Source organism: Larus michahellis, chromosome 8 (genome assembly GCF_964199755.1).
Source record: "Larus michahellis chromosome 8, bLarMic1.1, whole genome shotgun sequence".
NCBI classification, from domain to species: Eukaryota; Metazoa; Chordata; class Aves; order Charadriiformes; family Laridae; genus Larus; species Larus michahellis.
Genome location: NC_133903.1, coordinates 26,209,023 through 26,218,852, shown reverse-complemented (window position 1 = coordinate 26,218,852; position 9,830 = coordinate 26,209,023).

The window sequence follows — 9,830 nt, the reverse complement described above, 5'->3', positions numbered from 1 at the left end:
CATGGTTCCTCCCAGTTATCTTTATTTTTTAATAACTTCCTTTCTTGACGCCCATCAGTCTTCATGTTGGGCCAGAGTTGTAGCAAGGGGCTGTGCCCTGTCACTGTTCCCAGCTTTCCTGCATCCCTTTGTGGGATGTGCTGTGGAGTTTGGCAGTGCCCTTGCGGATACCAGTGGCCCTCTTCATGAGAAGACCATTTCAGGATTATGAAGAAGCTGGAAAAGGCAACAGGAGAGAACTACAGCCGGGCCTGGCAGGATAAGAGCGGTTGTACTTTGTAGGTCATGTCTCTTAAGGTATGGCAGTCTGTGGTTAAGAGGGGAGTGGGAGAGAGGTGGTGGAAGATTTATTTTGGCCCCTTTTGCCCAACTGCCATTTTTTCGTGTATGTAAGCATACATCGCTGTTCAGAGGGAGACTTAGCTTAAAAGTTGACCCCAGTGGCTTTTACATGACAGATTTTAAAAGCAACATTGAACCTGAGTAACTGTATGTGGTGAGATCAAGTCACCCAGAGTATGGAGTCCAGGGTGTGGGAGGGGGATTTCCCAGATAATTGTTATGCTTCTGGTGTAAAATGAAAGCGTTAAGTTTGTTTGCTAGAAACTTTGGGGCAGCTCTGAGGATTTCAGATCTGAAGAAAGCACGCAGCCTCCAACGGCATCACAAGTGAGTTCTGAAACAAAATACAAAGTATGGCACGAGAAGTGCCTCTTTCTTCTGTTTGCATGGGCTGGGGGAAGGCTCTGCAGACAAAGCCTCATATTCTGAAGAGCTGAGTCATCTATTCCACACTGAAAAGAGTGGGTTAGCTGGGACGCCTGCTAGACAACAAAGGCTCGAGTAAGGAAATCCCGTCAGCCCCAGTTCACAGATCGGAAAACTGAAAGGCACATGTTCTCAATGCACTTTCCCACAAAGTGTGAGGGCTTGTGAGAAGTGGTGCTTCATAGGCTTCTGGGGTAATTCAGCTGGAAGGGATGTCTGAAGGATGCTTTGTCCATCCTCCTGCTTGAGAGAAGGGCTGAGTTCAAAGTTTGAGCAGGTTGTCCATCTCCAGAGATGGGACCGGGGAAATGGTGGCCATACTGAGGATGAAGGTTGTCCATGCATCTCATGAGAATTTCTTACGTTGTGCCTGTTGCCTTTCAGCTTTTCCTGTGTGTCTCCTTGTGGCTCCCCATCGGGGAGCAGCAGATAATAGCAAGATCTCCCTTTTGCCTTTTCTCCAGGCTGAACAAACCCAGTTCTGTCAGCTTCTCCTTATGCATCGTGCGTTCCAGCCCAAACCAGCTTGATAGTCTCCACTGAACTTGCTCTGGTATGTGACTGTCCTCGTGCTGGGGAGCCCAAACTGGACCCATCTCTCCAGATGGTCTCCCAAGATGCAGGATCCCTCCCTGCACCCTGCTGACTGCGGTCCTTTTAGCAGTTGGCCTTTGCAGCATGGGTGCACTGCTGACTCCCGGGTTGCTTGTCCACCTACACTTCCAGGTCCTCTCCTGCAAAGCTGCTTTCTTGCCTGTTGTCTCCAGCCTGTTCCTTGCAGGGCGTTACTCCAGCCCAGTGGCAGGGCTGTGCACTTGCCATTGAACTTCTTGAGGTTCCTCTCAGCCTATTTCTCCAACCTGTCTAGGTCCCTCTAAAGAGCAGCTCCGCCTTTCAGTGTGTGAACCACTCCTCTAGATTTGGTGTCATCTGCAGACTTGCTGCTCATATGCTCCAACTTAACATCCAGATCAGCAGCAAAGATATTAAAGCGTAAGCAGCCCTGGTGTTGGGTGCTGCTAGTAACCAGCGGCCAGCTGGACTCTGAATCACAGACAGCTGCTCTTGAAGACCTGCCCTGAGAGCAGGGTGATGGCACTGATATGTATTGCTGTTAGGCTAGTGGTTTTCCCTGTGATATGATACACATTTGTCTTTGCTATAGTAATCAACCCTCTAAAATTAGTAAGATTGCTGAATTTCAAAGCAGCCGCTCAAAGTAGCACTGAAATTAGTTTGGCAGGGTCTACCTTCTGCCCCAAGAGCCACCAAGAACCTGCCAGGTCTATGGCAAGCTTGAGCTTGCCCAAAACTGTTCCTGACAGATGTTAGCTGAAAAACTTAACAATGGAAGCTTTCAGAGTTATCTTAGGCAACTGTTTAGTGGTCTTCACCACTGAGGGATTTTTCCAGAGTCCTGTGCCTTTTGCTGCAGCTTCGGCCTAGAACTTGTTGTATTTATCCCAGTGCATTGTATGGAAAGGCAGAAGGGAAGGGATGAGATGGCATCTGTCACATCCTGAATAGTGAGAACTGCATCCTCCGTTCTTAATCCAGTAGGAACTGTGCAACATACTGAAAGTTGCCACTTTTAGAATCATAGAATGGTAAAAGTCGGAAGGGACCTTAAAGCGTTTCTAGTTTCCACTTCTAGTTTTGCAGTGGAAAACCATTAGCTACTACATGAAGAGGGGGGGGAAAAGTGCTTGAGAGAACCGGGCTCGCTTCATGGCCTGAGTTTGGGCAAAGATGGCCATCTGACCTCGGGATGCGGTCAATGCCCCTGGGAGTGTGGGATGCAGAAATAAAAAAAAGTCTCTTATTTTTATTTTTCTGACAGTTCTGGCTGCCAGGCCTGCCTTACGTCTGACCAAGCTTTTCCAGCTGGGTGCCAAGGAGGATCCTAGAGATTTCCTCAACGCATCCAAATAACCAAACTTTTGCTCCCAAGACTGGTGACTGGGAAAGATGATTCTCATTGCTGGTTCACAACAGAAACCTGGAGCATAGCTCTGTCTTTCTCTTGTCTTAACTACCCATATATCCCCTCCCAGCCCTCCCACTCTGTCTTCTGCAGCTGAGATGGACTTCTCTGGTTGTTGCCCCAGTTATTCCTTCCCAGCATAAAAATGCCCCTGTTGCAGAAAGGTGGGATTTGGCTTGATGCAAAGAGTGGCCCCTCTGTTTGAGGGCCAGAAACTCTGTGCCAGCAGCGCCTAAAAATGCAGATTCTCATTTCTCAATAGAGAAAAATTTAAAATAGTGACTTTGTACTACTGCCTTCCTCCTACTCGACCTCTAGAAAAATTCTGGCAAAGAGGGAAAATGAGGAAATAAAACTGCTTGCATTTAAGAAGAAAGCACATGTGCTGTATTTGTGTCCTTAACTGTGAACGCCCAAGAGCCCCAAACTGGGGTTGCAGAAATCCTCTGCTGTCCAGCCAAGTGAAAATAATACCAAGAAAGGAGACCTCCTCTGGTGCTCCTGGGGTGGAAGGAAGTGTGTGACCTATTGCTGCAGTCCGATGGCATCAAAGAAGAAAGTCTCCGCAGAAGAGGGGCTGCCTCCCCAGTTCTGAGAAGGCAGCTGCAGAGAGGGGTGGTGGCAGCTGGTCCCTACCAGGAGCTCGTAGGTGATGATGGATGTGTCTTGCTGGCCTGAGATGATGTGCAGAAGGGGTTGCAGTGGTGCTGTAGCAGTAGCATGATGCCAGCAAGCTCTCCTCCTAGTGAGAGGCCCAGCTTGTGCTGCTAGAGCCTTCAGGCAGCCTTCAGCAGGCTCCTAGAAGGAAATAATTTCTCAGAGCCAAAAAGTTTTCTTATGGCCTTGCCTTTCTTCACCAGTATGGTTACTGGTGTGGTCTGGTTGGCAGGAAGAGAGGAAGAGTTCAAAAGACAGGCAATGTGAGGCAAGTGCACCCTCGGTGTCCCCAGGGTCAGTACTCACCAAACCTTGAGGCAACTCTATGTGCTCTAGGCACCGGGCTGAAGGGACCACCATGGGCTTGGCACCCCTTGGACTTCTTTGCCCAGCAGCAGTGTGCGAAGTCAGGGTGCAAACACTGGTGTCCACCTTCCTCAAGCGTACAGAGAACGTAGTTCATGCTGAGACCAGGGCGCTTCAGCTCCCTCCAAGGCTTTGCATCCTCTGAGGAGTCCTATTAAGTGTCCTGGGCTTTCCCGTGCAGCCACAGCTCTGGGTGGGCTTGTGTAGTAATGACAGAAACATGGTGCAGATTTCTGCTGGTCAAGCACAGGCTGCTGGCCACCACCGAGCTGCCGCTGTAATCTTCCTCCAGCCTTGCGTTCGATTACGGTCCAAGGGCCTGATTAAACTATTAGTTTTTTTTTTTCTAGATCACAGCATTGAGATATATATCTAACTGGACAGAAAACTTGTGCAAGAATAATTTATCGCCACGAAGGGCACCCAAGTGAAGTTTTTTGTAGCACTTTTGATTCATTTCTTGCCAGGAAATGAGTTTGTGTCTCCAGATAACATCTGGCCAAGGCGGGGGTTTATGACTGCAGCCTCTCCTCAGTCTGAGGATGCTCTCTCTGGTGGAGTAGTGGAGGCTCTTGTTCTGCCTGTGGGCCATTTAAGTGAGGACAAAAAGTTCCTGCATTGGAGCAGTACGTGGTGCTTCTGGGGCTCTGCTCAGAGCCTTGATGTCCCTGCAATGGGTACATTTGTGGAAAAGAACTGGCAACTGCCACCGCAGCGAGTGTTTGTGGCCCCCTCACCAGCTCAGGGGCGTCTAGCGGAGCCATTCCTCTGGCCCAGCCTGTGAGCAGACCCTTTGCCACATGTCTGTCCCGTACCCTCGCCCCGTGGTGCCAGCTGCTGGGGAACTGTGCCCAGGAGCAGGACTGGATCATAGAATGGTTTGGGTTGGAGCAGCTTCTTCTGCTCCATCTGGATATGGTGCCCAGGTAAGCCCCAGAGGAATCATCTCTGAAGAGATCTCCCTCAGAAAGATGGCAGGCATCAGCTTAGTGACTGCCTCTCTGGGGGTGTGTTGTTGGTTATCATTAAAAGGTATTGTTTCCATTTGAATTTCTGAAACCAGTTTCCCGTTGGTGGGTTTTGTTATGTCTTTGTTAAATTTAAAAGCTCCCACAATCAGATAGCTGCTTCTGTGCAACGACAGCCACTTCTGAAACTCCACTTCGATAAGAAGAAAGAGAAGGAGCTGGGGTTGCTTTTATCTCACAGGAAGGGCTCCCGCTCTTGGCATGGAGCAGCCCATTAGCTCCTTTAAACCCTTTGAAGGTTTTTAGAGCTTTTTTGGAGTGGGGAGGCAGTGCTCCTGTCCAAGTCCTGGCAGCAGTGCATGCGGGCAAAGGCCTGGTCCTCTTTCCCTTCCTTACTCCGCCATCGCATGCCCAGCTGGCCAGCTTGCTCTTGTATCTCTGGTGGTTGGCCAGCAGTTCTCAAAGTTGTCATCCTGCCGCAGGTAACTACCGAAACGCCTCTTTTAGCTCTTTCCGTTTCAGTGAGGGGCTGGACTGCAACAGTAAAGACACTTGTAGGGAACGGTCCCGGATGGTTTTATTTATAGCTCAGAAGCAGATGCTCCATGTGAGGTCTGGCTGAGTCTGTGTGCTGTAGGAGGTTGCTACAAAGCCTTTCTGTGAATTGTAGCCTTGATTTTTCAGATATTAATATTTTGTTATTAGACTATATGAAATGCTGATGGTAGCAGATACTCTGTTTTGCTCTAGGGAAGAACAAATATTTCAGACGTTTTTCCTCTGAAACTTTCATTTCTCACTAAAAAGCTATTTTCCTACCAGAAAGAAATCACAAAGCAGCTCACCCTGCTTTACTGTTGCCCCTGCCCCCAGCCAGAAGATTGTTGTGAGGTATCAAATCTCTTTTTTTAACTCTATAATAAATAGACTTAATAAAGAACTCCATAATAAATGGCTTCAGAATAATGCTTATCCACCAACTTCTCCTCTGGCCTCATCCACTCTCTACTGTGCTTCTTAAAGGTAGGAAAAGACGGAGGAAGAGCATGGCTGTCTGTCAGCTTTCCTGGCAGCACTCGGTGGAGGTTGTAGCCCTGCCGTTCTGCAGGGGGCCAGTGGCTAACCTGGCGTTAGCAGCTTTTCTCCTTTCTCCCGTGTTGGAGGTTCATCTGTATGAATCCCTCCTGCCCTGCAAAACGTCTCAGCTGGACTCCCCAGCTTTCCCTGGAGCCTGCAAGCAAGCGATGGGGGAGAGTAAAGGCTGGCCCTTCACCGTAGGCAGCAGACGCCACACAGCGTAGTGGCCTTTGTTCTGCCAGGACTGTCCATCAGGAGAGGATGGAGACAAGGTGTGTGTCCGTCCCTCAGCCAGGGCCATGGAGCAGACCGTGGCTTGGCCTCCCTTCTGGAGCTGCCACAGGTACCGCATGCAGCCCTGGCCGCCATCCTGGGGGTCAGCAGCTGCAGTTCAGAAAACTCTTGATATTGGCAGTGCTGAAAAAAGGGGTGAAAAAAGCCCTTGGGACAAAAAAAAAATAATCAAGTATTTATCCTCCTGCCCCGAACACTGTTACACTCCTCGATGCAGTGAGTCATAAATTATGTTAGCAGCAAACCAAAGAGCTGTGTCCTTGCCCCTGGGGCAGCGGGGCCGCCTGTGGCACACCACAGCGTGGGCTGGCTGTGCGCGGCCATGCTCCCCACACTCCTGCTGTGCCTGTGCCGGCTGGCTGCCACTTGCCAGCTACCCCTGCCTCACATCTGCCGGTGGCTGTGGGCTCTCGCCATCACAACTGGGGTATGAAGCCCCGTGTGGGACAGCCTGTGTGTTCCCCCCGCTCCATGGTTTGCCTTGCCGAGGCACGGCTCCCTTCCCTGACCCACATTTGAATGGTGAGGGGGTGCCGCCGCTTGTCCCCACGCCCCCATGTGCGGCTGAGCCCGTACATCCTGGGCTGTTCATACGCGGGCTGCGTTATCCCTCCACTTCAGCTTTCTCAGTTTCACTCCTGCCGGCTGTGAAAGCCAGCGATGCTGACGCAGTCAAGCACAGCTCGCGCCGTACCCGAGCACAGGCATCCTGTTTCCAAAACAGCTGGTGCAACCCTGTAGTCTTCAGCATCCATGTTCCCAAGGGAAAAAAAACACAGGGAGTTCAAGAGCCGGGGCAGAAGGGAAGAGAACAGGAGGTTGGGAATATTTTCTCTCCTTTTTTTTTTTTTCTTTTGGTTGAAAAAGCCAATTTGGGAAGCAGATGTGAAGGAATGGCAGAACCTGGTCTCCAAAGCCCAGGAGGCTTTGGGGGCAGCCTTTGCTCAGCAGTGTGTGGTTATGCAGCAGCTCCTGTGCTTTCCCAGCACTGTGAGCCCCCCCACAAAGGGTGTGGGGATGGCCAGGAAGCCCATCACTACTGTCAAGGCTTCACCTCCCCGCTCCCCTGGAACAGTTCTCCTGCCTTTTCCTGGTGCTTCCCAGTAAACCACAACATGCAGGGCTTGATTTAGTGGGGTTTTTTTTTCAGATGAGAACCAGATGAGGCCAGGCCTCTGCCAGAGGGACGTGATGGTGCTTGGTGGGGCAGATGCACTGTCTGGCTTCACATGCTCCCTGTGGTTTTGTGGGCTCCAGCTCCCCTCGCCCCACATGGACAGTGCCGGGGGTGATTTGCATTATTTGAGTCTTCAGGACGCCCACGGGTGGAAAAAAACCAAAAGAGGCAAAGACAAACACCCAGTAGCACGCACATACACACAAAAAAAACACCTGAGCACAGCCCAACTGCTGCTGGTTGCCAGCTCCTGGTAACGAATGGCCGCCACACTCATGCCGGAGCTGCCTCTCTGCGTTTTTACAGGCTGTCAGCTCAGCCTGGCTGTTCCCTGCTGCGTGGTCGGTGGTACAGCTCACCCCAGTCACTTTCCAGCTCCTGAGGCGTTGGTGTGCGAGGGGTGGATGTAGTTGCAGCTTCAGCATTGTAGAGAACGTGTCCGGGTCCTGGGTCGTCTAAACTGGCTGCCTCCACCTTGATGCTCAAGGGAGGTGCTGGCCCCTGCACACAGCTGAGCCCATTAAAATTAAACCTCTGCACCTGGATCCAAAAAAGAAAGAAAGAAAACAAAGGCTGAAGAGCAATGTTAATACAGAGCAGCCACAGCCACCTGGAGATCCCACCTTTAATTACCAGTAAGCAGGCGGTGGGGCTGGCTTGCACCTAATGGCATCTGCAATGACCCCAAGGGACAAGCCCCCAGTCTGAGGGCTGTCCGGGGCCCACTGAGGTCAGCTCTGTCTGTCTCACCCCAGGGAGATATTGGCATCATTGGTAGCATCCCCCCGCCGTTGGGCTTGCCTTGCCCTCATGTGCTGTGGTCACCCAAGCAGCCCTTGGCTGGTGGCTGTTCCTTCACCTCGTGTGCTGCCAGGTCTGAGCAGCCCACTTCACGGTCGCGCTGGGTGAGCTCCCAGAGGCACCTTTTGCAAGTTTTCCACCGGGGAGGGAGGGGATGGGAGGTGGGGGGGGTGGGGGAGGCACCGACCATGTAGCACCACAGGGACATGCTGCGTCTTGCAGAAATGACACGAAGGCCAAGGAAGGAGCACCATCCCCAGTGCCTAAAGGGGCACAGGCACCCTCCCGGCCTAAGGAGCCCCACAAGCCTTTTCTGGCTCCTGGGAAGGCGGTGATGAGCAAGTGGGGCCAGGTCCCCTGGGTACTACATTGCTGCTGGCTCAGCTGGCCACAGTGGGGACAGGGAGGGAGCAGGGACAAGCCTGCAGCCAAGCAGGCTGCCTGGATGGCGGTGGTCATGTTCACCAGAGAGTAGCATGGTCATACCTGTCTTCCTGGGGTAAATGGGAGCTCCGGGCACCATAACCTCACGGGCACCATAACCTCATGTGCAACATCAAAGCGGCTGAGGTAAGTGAATGATGCAAATGAGCAATACCTCAGAGCTGGCGTTTAACCACAGCCGCGCTTCTGCCTGTGCTATGGGAATAAGATGACAGTTCCTCTTTCTGTATCTTCTTGCCTGACCTCAGGGGTGCTTGTGGTCTACCCCAGGGCTTTAGCCCCACTGTCAGGGCAGGTCAAGGCATGGACCCGGCACTGTGGAAGTGTGTCCTCCATGGTCCTGAGGCATTGCTGGAGACCAGGAGAGGAGCAGCAGAGCACAGCTCCCATGGGCATCTTTGCTAGCATCGTGGCGAGGGCACACGGGACCCTTCTGGTGCCCCTGACGCTTCTGCTCCCCCCGGGCACTTAATGGCTATTGCTTTTGATGCTAGTAAAAAGGACTATGTGAAAAATAAAAGCATGGGCCTGACTGCCCAAATACTAGATCGTCCAGGTGACGGAGAAGCAGCTTGGTGCTCCCAGCAACTGCCCATTTGCTGCCTGGTCTCATTTCTGTTCTTGTAATTGTTTATTGCTCTGCTGTTAAACTTGGAGGAAGCTCAAAGACCATTAGTCATAGCTTCTGTTTCTGGGCTTTTGATTATTTATTCCTCAGTGTTTTCTGAAAACGGCAATGACAGGGAAAAAAGTGCGGTCCCTAGCCAGAGGCAGAGCTGAAGCAGCTGGAATGATCCTGGCCATCACAGGTTTTTTTATAACAAAATTTCCAGTTGCTGCAGAAACATGTTGTCAGTCTCATGCTTCCCTCTCCTGATGTTGATGCCGTGGGGCCAGGCTTGCCCCATGGCCAGGCGGTGAGGGCAATGCGTGCCCGTGCCTGCAAGCCTGGCGCCCTGGGACACAAGCGTGCACTGGCCACGGGTCCACGGGTTTCCTGTCAGTGTCACAGGCGAGAGGAGCTGTAGCTGCTTTTCAAACCGAAACTGGGGAGGGAGAGAAGCACTAAGGATTTCTCTTAAAGAGCAGAGCGTAGGGGCATGTCTGGGGCATGTCTGAGGCATGTCTGCGGCATGTCTGAGGCACATTTGCTCCCTTGGGCCGGGGTAATGACACTGCCCGCCTGCTACAGCGGGGCAGGAGCACATTGCTCCCCAGCTTGTTTAAAGTTTGGAGAGATCCAGTGTTACAGCGTGGCTGGGAAGGGGCTGGGCAGGCAAGAAGGACTGCACCC